Genomic DNA, 13,176 nt, shown 5'->3' with positions numbered 1-13,176 from the left:
TTTGTGCTCTCCCATAATTATCAGGAATGAACTTTATTTGATGGTTGTGGATGTGTGGTGCAAATTGAAAGGGGACCATTTCAAGCTTTATTAGGTTCATAAATTCCTGACTAAAAACAAAAGTAATTGACATTTATCAATGAAGTTAGGTGCATTTACTTAACCAACATTTTCCTCCTATAGCTTAAATAGTCGAGTAGGGGACCAATGTCTTTCTGGGTCCCAAATATTTTTGTCTATTAGAATGAGGAATCTCTCAAGTATGATGGGAATTGATGCTCTAATGTAGTCCGCGAATTTCAATATGCGTGGCTATGGTGTGTTGATATCTTCATTGGTCTTATAAATTGGGTCCCTAAGTTAATTGGGCCTGTGATTCTGGTTTTCATGATAAGCCTTTTGTTTACAGCTCAAGTTGCAAGAGAGTAGTGGTCCATACAATGGCAGGCCATAGTTTGCCTATCCAATGCATAGTGTGGGACTTGAAAGATTTTGAATAAGCCTGGCCCACACTCATGAAACTCAGAATTCTAACTTTATACCTTGCTAGTTCGAATTCTAAGGGCCTCCTAACTTAGTGAGTAGCTTTGGTTCATTCTTTTTATGAGAAGAATTTGTGCTCCAATAAAGAGGTCATTAGCCTTTCATAAAATTTTTTTTATAAAAAATAGCAAATGAATATTGCTATCTGCATGCATTTTGCCTAAGAAGTCAGCCTTTCAAAGTAGTTTTAACTTTCTTAATTTCTTGAGTTTTTTAGAATGATGTTTTATTGGTGCGTTATCATCTACAGAAAATGATTCCCAAGTCAACAGATACATACTACATCTTTAGGAGACCATGTTTTCCAAATTCTTGAAAGAAAACTGAAATATGTCCCGAAATTGAATATTCCTTTGGCAATAAAATCACCTAGAGTCGTGTTACAATATATTGAATTCGTGCTTTATAACTTAAGATGTAAGGGGAAATAAATTATATGTTTTCTTTTATTTTGTATTATGACCAGCCTATAGTGATGGTTTGGCTCATCATCCTTTGGAAAGGCCTTAGAGAATCAAGAACTGTTTGGCTTCTATTAATTCTATCACTCTTTGTTTCTCTAGTTGTTCATTTTGTTTTTGCTGGATATGTAGAGATGCCAATAGAGCAGCACATGCTCTGGACAGTGGTCTCTGCATAATTTTGTTTTGGGGTGTTTTGATCCTCTTAGAGGTCCCCAACCTTTTGTTAATGCTATTTTTCAGGACCAGATGGGTGTTGTTCCTGTTGTATTCAGTTCCTGGCTTATTCTGCTTCCAATAAAGATTTGGTATTTATCTAACAAAACAAAACCAACCTATTGGGAAGGTTGCAGAGAAAGATCGCAAATTGCCTTGATAGGCAAAAATTGATTAAAATGGGAGGTCTCAGTGTGATTTATGACAAAGTTTATGGATACAACAAAATCCTACAATAGAGTTTTACAATAACCATGTTTTGAGTTATGGTGGGTTTAAGTGTAATCATTTTTTTTTTCAGCTTGTGGTGAATTGACATTTTATCTTGTTGTGAATATATTGTGAAATTTTAACCTTATGATCATAAAAAGAACGTTTCATCTAAGGTCAACTAGAAGTGTCCAATAAAGGATTTTTAAACAAGTGAAGACAATGATTGAGTATTTACTATTTTAGTGCTGTGGATATAATATTGATGCAAACTCCTAGAGAAGAAAGAGAACCCAAAACGAATGGTCCTTGAGATTTATGGAGTTTTTTTTAGTGGCATTGGCTTAGGGGCGAAATTCATTTGGGCTAAAGGGGGCATCCCCCAAAAATTTTTAAGAACTTTTAACACCTGTAAGTATTATTTATCAATATGTAAACTTTTAGGAGTTAGGTCCCTAAAAAAATATAAATTGACTCCCCTAAAAATAGAGTAGCCCTCTAAAAAACTTTTAAAAAGAGAGTGGTGTCTAATTAAAAGGCTAAAAAATACTAAGACTACAAATATATTTGTATAATTTTTAAAAAAAAAATTAATACTCAAATTCATTGTTATTGTGAAATTGAATAACACATGACAATTCTTTAAGTGTCTTTGTACACTTATATTTCGTGCACGTGGCTAAATAAAATTCATCATTAAAATCCAAAAACAAATTGTCTATTGGATAGACTTTCTTCTCAAAGGTTTTTTCAAACATCAATTTCTATTTTTAGTTGTTCAGTGACAATATCATCATTTTCGGCCCCTCCTTTGACCTTGCAAAAGGTATCCCCCTCACTAATTGTTATATATGCAATTAAAATGTAATTGATCCTATACAATAGGATGTATAAAGTTATAGAATTTACCCAATGGTTGTTGGTATTAATAATTAAATTTTGTATAGGGAATTTATGTTTTATTATATGTATTCAATATACTTAATTTTTGTAATTTTTTTAAACACTCTTTTTTTTTTTTCTTCAAATCATTATTATCTTTCTTATTTTCTAGTATTTGTGACATAAAATAATGCAAAGTCTTATGAGTTTTGTGATTTGAGTTTTATATAATAGAATTATGATGCCATAGCTCGTTCCCCAAAGAATAATTCCTGATTCCTAACTTGAGAGCTGGACTTCAATAAAAGTTAAAACTCAAAAAGATAGATAAGAATACAAACGTTAATCTTATCTTCATTTTTCTATAGTCGTTTTATTTTTGGTGCTTGTGTGTGTTTGCTACTTGAATATGAAGCCTAAAATTATTCATAGGGAATGGAATACACGATGAAAATTGACAATTCTTTGTTTTACCTCAAAAATACAACTTGCATTATTATCTTCTCCTAACTCTTTCCCCTAATAGAACCACCAAACCAAGATCCTTGGGTCAAGCAGCCCATTTAGTTAGAAAAATTAGTTCGCACTATTACATAATCATATGCCCACAAAACAGTAGTTTTCATGGGATTTGTCTCTTATAGAAATAGGTTTTCTTAACTACCCAATGAAAATGCAATCAAGGTCTCGAAGAAACTTCTTGTAATTGACAACACCAAAAGATTATTCTATTTGAAGTATACGTGCAAGTTTAATTAACTTGTTATTTAAAAGAAGAGCTCAGGTGAATGCTATAGAGGGAGTAAAGAAACCAAGAAAAAGAAATTCATTGTTGAAGAAACAATTCCAATGTCAGACAAAGAAACCTAGGCTCCTAGTTCTTTTGGTTTTTGTCATTTGCATTGACTTTAGTCCCGTCGGTGACTCAGCTTTCGTGCAAGCGAAGGAGGAAATTAATTAAATAAAAGGGGTGAGATAGATATCTTGCAATTTTGGGAACATTACTTCAATTAATCTTTCCCCCTTGGATTGTCTGATTAATTGGTGGCATATGGATTATCTCTATAATTCAATTGAATTATTCACTATATTTTCATCATACGATTCATGTTCAAAGTATCAATTCATCTTCATTCTCAAAAAAAAAAAAAAAAAAAAGTATCAATTCATGTTACCAATAAAAAAAAAAAAAATTTCATGTCGCCAATAAAGTCTACGAAAGAAAAGTGGGTGACGAAGCATGAATTTGGTTTTAGTTTCCTTTGCATCCAACTCAGTGGGTCCTGTGCACTATTCATGAGACCCACAAGTACTTTTTTTAACAAAATTTTCATTAAAATTAGGTCTCAGGCACTATTCACACATTTAAAAATTATTTTATTATAGTGTTTTCGGTTTTCAGTTTTCAGGAATAAGTAGTATCTAAACAGACCCAAAATAGCAAAAGATATGAATTAACTTCATTTTAATTGGTGGGTTTCTAATTAGGTCAATTAATAAAGTTTTTAGTCATTGAATAAAAAACTTGAATTTAAATCTTGTTTACATAAAACAGATCATTGATGTCTTTACTCACTGGTAAAAAACAATAATTATGAAGTGGAACCATAAACTTAAATATTATTATATTTATAATAAAAAAAATCGTTTTAATTGTATAATTTTGATATTTTTATTCTTTCATCTTTGCTATAATCCTTCTAGCCCTAAAAGCATAATGGATTAGAGTAATTTGATTTCCATAGTAAAAGTAAAACCAAATGCCCTAAAGCTTTGAAAAAAATCCAATCAAAACGTGCATGATATTATTATTTGTCACTGCACTAAAACTTGGGTGGAATACTTGACAAAGTCACTGAGTTTGGTCATTGCTGAAGGATCTTTTGTCTAGTTCCACATATTAGCTTAAATTTGACGTAGTCCTTGGCTTGGAAAACTTTCCCTATCGAAACTTTTCTCACATACCCTGTAGCTTCCACACTTATTGTTAAGTTTGGTGTCTAAAGTCCAACCATGCATTCTTGGTACGTGGTGAACTTTCAGTCGTAGCTGGTCAAGTTCCCACTCTCGAACTGCTCTATATATGGGACCATCCTATTGATGATATACTCATCTAACTCATCTAAGAATCACACAATCGAACTGTTCTTATATATTGGGAATCCACATAGTATGCTACTTTTTTATTTTTCAGAAGAAAATTTTGATTTTTTTTTCTTATAATCACGAATATTTATATTTGTACTCTTCTGTAAAGGGTGCAAATTAAGAATTATCTTAAGAGAGACTGAAATAGAAAGAGGATGATTTTATCAAAGAAAAAGAAAAAGAGAGAGATGGATGAATGAAGTTTATAAACATAAATCATTGATCCTGAAAAAAGTATTATAAAAAGGGGAAAATTATGATAGGCCGCCTCCCCCATCAACTTCCATAATTATATGCTTTTTATGTATAATAATTACATAGGTAGACAATTTTAAGTTTATTTTAAATTATGGAGTAAAGGGGTCTATATCTTGTATTTGTACAATGAATATTTTGTACATACTAGAAAGATGCGTTTCACATATGAATCTTGTATATTCTATTTGTATTTATGTGAGAGGGGTGTATAGTATACTGGGTGTAGGAGGTAATATCTTCAAACATAAGTGTCTTGCGGCAATATGATGGAAATGACATTTCCAAGAATAATTATAATAATTAAAAGCTTTTATTTCCTAGATTAAATTAGAACTCATGAGTAAGGACTTTTAAGTGATCAATTATCCGTAATACACATATCTTATAAAATAAAAATTATACTTGTCAATGATTAATTGGTTTATACCCAAAAATTTAAGGTGGTTAGGTGTACTTTTATTAATATTTATGTTTTTTTGACATATTTAGAAAAATTATTGAAACATCTTTTAATAAAATATTAATATACATTAACAAATACTTTTGGGACACCTATCAACAAAAGCCAATTATTACAATAAGTACATGTTTCTAGACTTATCCTATTTGTGTTATGTGAAAATTCAACCTAACTCTAATAATAGAAAGAAAAAAAAAATCAACTAATGTATTTCTAAATAATTAGGATATTTTACCTTGTCATAAAATGAAATTTTATACCCGTCAATTGGTCCAACTTACTCAATTCGACTACTAGATGTTGTTAGAATCGATCATGTAAAAAATGATGTAATCTTTGTATTAAGCATGATACAACATCAACAAATTACAAGAATTATGTAATAATAGAAGATATTTGTTTTTTGAGTAATGCTATAAATACAAAAAAAATTTACGATAGTTGAATTGAAAAACTTTTACTGATTTTTATCTGAATCTACCAATATTATTTTTTCAACTATCACTAACAATCATCCACATCATTTTTTTTTTTTTTTAATCTTTAGATAAAGTGGATGCATGACGAGGGGGAGGCTTTTAGTAGTGAAGGATGAGATTTTTTGGAACAAATTATTAAAGGTTCAAGACAATAAGAATTAAAATTAAAAGAATAAAAACGTGTAACAAAAGTTGGACCACTAAATTGGTCATCTTGCCTCACAAGTCAGTGGAGGAGACTTCTTCAATGGGGTCTCAATGCCTTGTGACCAAACATCCTCCTTCAATACACGCTAAGACTATCTTGCACCACTACCTTCTCCGGATTGTGTATAATATATAAGTATTTAAATATTTTTTATAAAAAAATCTTTTTTTTTTTCTGTGTATATTCTTTTGTTATACCTCTCATTGTATTTTTTTTTATTGAAAAAAATAATAATAATAAAATGAGATCATTAACAAATGAGATAATTAAATCTGCTAATAATCCTATCATATCCTTAAAAAGGATTAGTTTAAGGATAAGGATAAATGTGACATATAAAAGAGACTAATTTCCTTCTTCTTCTTCATCTTCTTTTATTTTTATTTTTATTTTTATTTTTGTTTTTGTTTTTGTTTTTAAAAGCTGGCTATTTTTTTGACATGCGCACTTGCAACTGTACCTTGGACCTACATGTTATTCACTATACATACCTGACACAAACAATTGTCGGCAGCTTGGTCTTTCCTCTGATTGCTACCACTTTTCCTTTTATAGTTATTGTTGTTGTTGTTTTTGTTTTTGTTTTTAACAATAAATTAATTCATAAATGTTAACTACCGTTAGTGGAGTCAATCTATTATCACTAATTAATCTTAACTTTTTAAGTGTTCAATGATATTATTTGATTGAAATCTCTCCTATATATCACACGTATTAAAAAATAAATAAAAATCACTATCTATCAGCAATAGAATGTCATCAGGGGTACAATTGATTCACAATTTATTAATGGATACTTACTGACTTCTGTTGTTCCCTTGTTCCATAAAACAAAAACAAATAATTTTTTTTTTTTTGTTAATAACAAATTAGTCTTCGTGGTATGTAGATATTTATTCACATCTCAAGGTTACACCTTGTACATGCATGGATAAAGACTCAATCAAAAGGACTATGATAGAGATCGAGTGAGAGAAAGCAAAGAAACGAAACAAAAATGGTTGAAATTTATTTAAACTAATTAAATTCAAATATGACTTTCTACTTTGTAGCACAAAATTTGGTTTGGCTGCGCTATATATATATATATCAGTCACTGCATGTACATGCCCACTAAGACTAAGCCACCAAATGGTGATTGTAACTTGTTAGATATAGACTCGTGAGAATGTTATCACTGCCCATTGTGGCCCATGTAAGTGTGATGTGCTTTGCTTTCTTTGCCTTCTCATGGTGGGGGTTCAAGGCTTGTCAGACTCCTCCTCCCATATCGGCTTGGACTTCTTCGTACAAAAGGAACCAATGGGCCCCCAATGGAATTTCAAGATTAATGAACATTCAATGAAAAGTAGAAAATACTTCATCAACTATTTCCATGTTTCTTTCAAAGTTGTAGACTTAAAACTAAGGGATTAGAAAGGAGAAGTATTAAAAAAAAAATTAATGATAAGACAATGTTGTTGTGGGAGAACCTGGCCTAGCCTATGTTTCTTTCAAAGTTGTAGACTTAAAACTAAGGGATTAGAAAGGAGAAGTATTAAAAAAAATAATGATAAGAGAATGTTGTTGTCGGAGAACCTCGCCTAGTCTATTTGTGTGTGAATACTCCAAAGATATATGTATGATCATGTAACTTTTGTTGACCGAGGCATATCAATGATGCTATAAAATTATCCCAATTCATGAGTCATGACAAAAACAACGGTTTATGAATAGAGCTATGAAAGACAAATATGCATGATGACATTTTCCCTAAAATCTTTGCTGTACAATAATAGTACAGATTGGGTTACTCATTTCAAATCTTTTGGACAATGCCCTCTATGATATTCTTCAATTCAAAACAAATTAAAATTTTTGAAAATCCTCTACAATATTTATGCGTGATTCACTCTTAATTTGAACTATTGCTTGACCTTGCTTTGGGAAGGCATCAAATAAGCCAATCAATTGGATGGTCATGATTATATGACTAAATTTGTCTCTTGACATTACAAATTTCTGAATATTATGATGAGTGATTATTGGATTATTATGCCAATGTATCACATCATTGTGTCAACGGCACAATACTGTGCCATTTTTGGTGATATTTAGTCAATTTTTGCCTAATAGTAAGTGATCTACTAGACTAGGGTTGAAGGGTGGCATGTGATAATGTTGAATATTAGAACTGCTTTTTCTTGTTCCTCGTATAACTCCAGATTTTATGCCATTCAATATGCCTTTTTAATTTTTTATAGAATACAAAGTTTCAAGCTCCCTTTCTTTAAAGGTTTAGAGTTTAGAGATTGGGTGGATTATAGTAATTCAACTATTGTTCGAATTATAAAGGGTTGGTATCAAAAATCCACTTACATAAAAAATAAACCTATTAATATCTTGACCTAATAGTAAAAATAATCATGATGAATTACACATCATAAATTTCAATCATATTATATTTATATTATAAAAAAAATAGACATTAGATAGAATATCCTAATTCTACCCACAACTTCATTTCACACCCCCAAAAAAAATCTCCATAAATACTAAGATCGAAGTTGTAAGCAAATGCTGGTGCCAAGAGTGGCTGTGGATATTTTATTTGGATATGTTTGTTCACTTTGTTGGACTTCGGAAAATCTCTCATCTTGCATTATTAGCTTCTCATGAACTTGGAGGAAACCACTTCTTCAAGAAAAGAAAAGAATAATAGTGATCACAACGAAACTCAATACCTGTGGTGTATATAAGACATCCAAGGGTGTCATTATCACACCTACCAATTTTATTTTTTCCCACAACTTTCAAAGTCAAAAAATCATATTAATCAAAGCTTGGACCAAGGTTCCTTTTTTTTATTTTTATAATTATATACCATACTTTGCGTGGTCCTTTATAATTAAGCTCAATTTTAGATAAGAACCCTCACTTTGTATTAGTACATTACATAATGAATCAATGATAACCTTTAAAAATTTATTAATGGAAAAGAACATTTTAGCATTAGTGAAGATGCAAGCAGATGGAACTTGTTCCAAAAGATACATACTAGAAAAAATAATTATTTAGTGAGATGTTAAATCTATTCTTTCACTTTCACCTACATTTTTATAGAAGGGCTAAAAGCTTCACTTTTTGTCTCTTAATTGCCTTGAAAATGTTAAGAGTTGATGCTTAACAAATTGATCAAAACCGTTGCTTTGATGGATGACTTCTGGGATTGGTTACTTACTGAGAAAAGCATCAACCAGATCATGACAGTCCATTCAAGAACAAAAAATGGGTGAAGATTTTGATGTTGCTAAGAGAAACTAAAAGCTTAATAGGGAAAAAAGAACCATTTTTAACTCATATTTTGGAATATCTAATTCATATCTTGGTGGCCCACCAGAACAAAAATTTACATATGGGCCATCTTTATTTGTGTTTTTAACCATCCTCATCCCATATTGTAATCCAAAAAGAGGTGGATAAAAAAGAAAAAACGAAAAATAATAGAATAAGATATATGTGGTTACTAGTGAAAGCATGAAAGTGTTATACTGCAACTCTTAAGTTGACCACAAGGACCATATAATAAGGGCAGAGAGGACTGACTTAGTAAAATATATCATTTTGAATTGGACCAATAGCAACAACTTGTGCTATTGTTCTGGCATTTTAAGGGTTGCTAATGAAGGGGGGAGCATGGACCGCATGGTTTTTCATGCAGCCGCCATGCAGTTTGAACACTTTGAATATATATATATATATATATATATATATATATATATATATATATATATATATATATATATAATAAATTAGTAAAAGATAGGGACAAAGAAGAAAATTTTGTAACACCGTACCAATGATAGGAGGCCATGAGAATTAAGGTCAAGATAATAATGTCTAGCTAGTTTCATTAATTAATTTGATTATTAGACTGATGAGGTATATAGTCCATGCCGGCAACCTCTATTCTACGAAAGCAACATGCCAATGCCATACTTTCCTTGGCACCAAAGTGTGTTTAAATGTATGGTAGAAAAGTATTAAATGTGACAATCAAATAATGACACATTTTGAGGTCCCTTACTAATTTTCCTTCTTTTATCTATAAATGAACACTTTTTACATACCCAAAAAAATAAAACATAAAAAGTTTATACATGACCTTTGAAGTTAAAATACTTGGGATATTGGCTTGCACCCTAATATTCCAAGGTATTTGTCAGTCAATTCTGAATGAGATATAGCAAAAATGTGACAAGGGTCTTAAAGTGTTGGACAGGATTGGCCATGCCAGCTCCTTATGTTTCACATTGTTACCATGAAAACAATATGAGAAGAAATCAATCTTTTTCTTCTTGTCATACTTAAATCCCTTGAAAAAGTCACATACTTTATTTTAAACTTTTGCTTATTCTGATCACACTATAGCTGCCGAAGTAACTCAAGTGCACCACCTTCTATGGGGGAGAACCAAAGGATGAGATCATTTCTCTGCAGAGCATGCACAAGCTTTAGTTTTGCAATTTCCAAGAAATAGAAGGAATCTAAAGCTAAGTAAAATGTTTCAGCTAATGCCAATTATGATTATCAAATTTATAAAGCAGGCATACAAGCTCAAACAAAATTAAAACTCAAGCTCCATAAACAATAACCCTTTGTGATCAGCAAAAGGCAAAGAACAATATATATATATATATATATATATATATATATATATATATATATATATATATATATATATATAATGGTAGATCAAAGCTCCGTACTCTCTAAAGTACACCATTGATCAGAGGACCCTAAAACCATAATGGCATTACCACACTCACCAATCCTTAGGGACAAGCAATAATTTGAAGTTTGAAACAATTGATCCACATTCTTATTAGAATCCAAAGAATCCCATTTCAATGTTCCATCCCTAGCTAGGTTCAACCCCTTGTGAATCCCAATCAAAAATCAGCATCAACATGTTAGTATAGGTACACAGTCCCACGGGTGCTCTTCCATGTAGCTGGCCTATGTAGAATGGTCCATGCAATGCATGCAAAAAAAAAAGATTGTAAAAACAGGACCACCCTTCAATACCTATAATCCATAGCTACAAGTTTCAATATATTACTTCAAAATTGTACTACTGGTAGTGAGTACCAAAAGCTCAAAGGGGTTTCTCTCTCTCTCTTAAACTCTTTAACTCACCCCCGTCTTTTATGGGTGCCTAGGGAAAGTCATATATACTCACATATAAGGCAAAGGAAGTTCAAAGTAGCTCATACCAAGCCACCAAGGTCTGTCTTTGATAGAAACTAAGTATGGGATTGTGGTTTTGCTAATATGCGCAGGGGTGCTTAGTGTATGACTTTTTATTTTTAGGATTTAGTTAAAACACATGTTAAACCATTTATTTTTAAAAATATTTTATGAGAAATTGAAAAAGTTATAAAATTTTTTAAATTTTTTATAAATTTTTTTAAAAAAAATAATATACTATTGTGTGACCTATGCCAATGTTGGTAATTTTTTTTAATGCTTAATAAGCAGAAATTACAAGCATGAAAAGCCAAGTGAGAGGGAGAGCGAGAAATGACGTCAGTATGGTGTAGGGCATAGGTAATGAAAGAAGCAAAATGGCAAGCGGCGGAGAAAGCTCGGTTTGTAGGACCACCTGCTTTAAACGGACAAAAATTTAAGCCTCTCATTGGTTATGATAAAGCCCCACTCTCATTTGTTGTCGCGTGTCTTCACGTACGTTGTTTATTCCATGTTGTTTGGTGTTGGGTTTGTGTTTTGTCACTTGTGTTTGGGTTGATGGGAAAGTCTGGACGCTCGTTTTTCCTTTTTATTTATTTATTTATTTTTACTTTGATAATCATAAAAGTTGTTGGTTTTACTTTGTGTTAGTATATTCCGTGTCAAAATTCTCTTGAAATTAATATTGAAATATGTTGTAATAAGTCTATTTTTAATTGGGCTAAGGTCCAAATGCTAAGAATTAAAAATGCTATAAGAGGAATTCTGATTGATCAAAATTGCATGTGATAAATTTTGAAAATTAGTTGAGACATAAATTTTAGTTGACACTCGAGGGATGTTGCATCAACCAAAATTTCACGAACTTGAGATAATTTTGTTACAAATTCACCTATTGTTAGCTCTTTCCTTATTTTGTATATTCATCATTTTCCAAAATCAACCCAAGTTCACTTCTGAGAGTTGAGAGAAACCTACCCAATTGTGAGAACCAAACACTTCACATTCTCTCTACTCTCTCCCTCTCACCACAGGAAAATACTTGAGAGAAGATTAATTCCTTTCACACTCATCACTAAATTTGTGTTATAAGGAATTGAAGTTGTAGGAGTTATTGTAGCACACCCATATTGTTCCATGGAAGCTTGAAGATGCAATTGGTGGTTCATTGCAGATCTAGTAGTTAGATTGAAGAAATGACTCGCAGAGTTGGTTGCTAGCAACCTAACAGAGGTTTGAAGGATTTTAGTATAAATTGAAGGGTTTTATGTATATAATGTACTACAACTATTCATTTTAGTAGATCGTTTCAGTGATGGTGCTTTGAAGAGGCTTTTCAGTCCAGTTTTTGAATTTTCCTCTTTGATAACAGATCCATTGTTATCTTGTGGGGTATCATGTCTTTAATTTTCTATGGGCTGCTCATTATTCATGCTTTACATGTTTATCCATGCTAATTTTGATGTCCATGTACTCTAGAATTGGTTAATCACTTAAACTTGGTGTTAATTGTAAGATTAGATTAAAAGTGATTAAGCCATAATTTAAACGTTCGGGTCTAAATCAATATCTTGGTGGATTAAATATTTCTCAAAAATGAAAAGTGAAACAAAAAACGTGTGAGGTGAGGATGTTTTCAAGAAATAATTTTGAGAAATAATTTCAAAAGGATTGAACTTTATGATACATGAATATGCAATTATCAAACATTTTTTTTTAAATGTTATCAATTTTATCATTGAAAATGATTTGAAGATGAACATTATTCATGTGTTGATATTAAATTTATTTTTGAGAATTGTATTTAGCAAATGAGTCTTGTTTTGATTTTGACTTAAAAATATTTATTTTTTTCCTTTCCTTTTTGTCATAAGAGATGATTAAGAAATAAGTTATTTTTGTTCCCAAAAATTGATATTAAATATGAACCTCAAATCGAATTGGGCAATAAGTGTAGGGAATTTACACTTATATGGTCATGTTAGGAAGTTCTAGATTTCGAAACTCATGTCTTGTTTCTTTAAATTGTTCATCCATCCACATGAACAATTTGGATTTTTTTTTTTTTTTACTAAGCTTCAA

This window comes from Castanea sativa, chromosome 10 (assembly GCF_040712315.1).
Source record: "Castanea sativa cultivar Marrone di Chiusa Pesio chromosome 10, ASM4071231v1".
Classification (NCBI taxonomy): Eukaryota; Viridiplantae; Streptophyta; class Magnoliopsida; order Fagales; family Fagaceae; genus Castanea; species Castanea sativa.
This window is presented reverse-complemented; position numbering follows the sequence as displayed.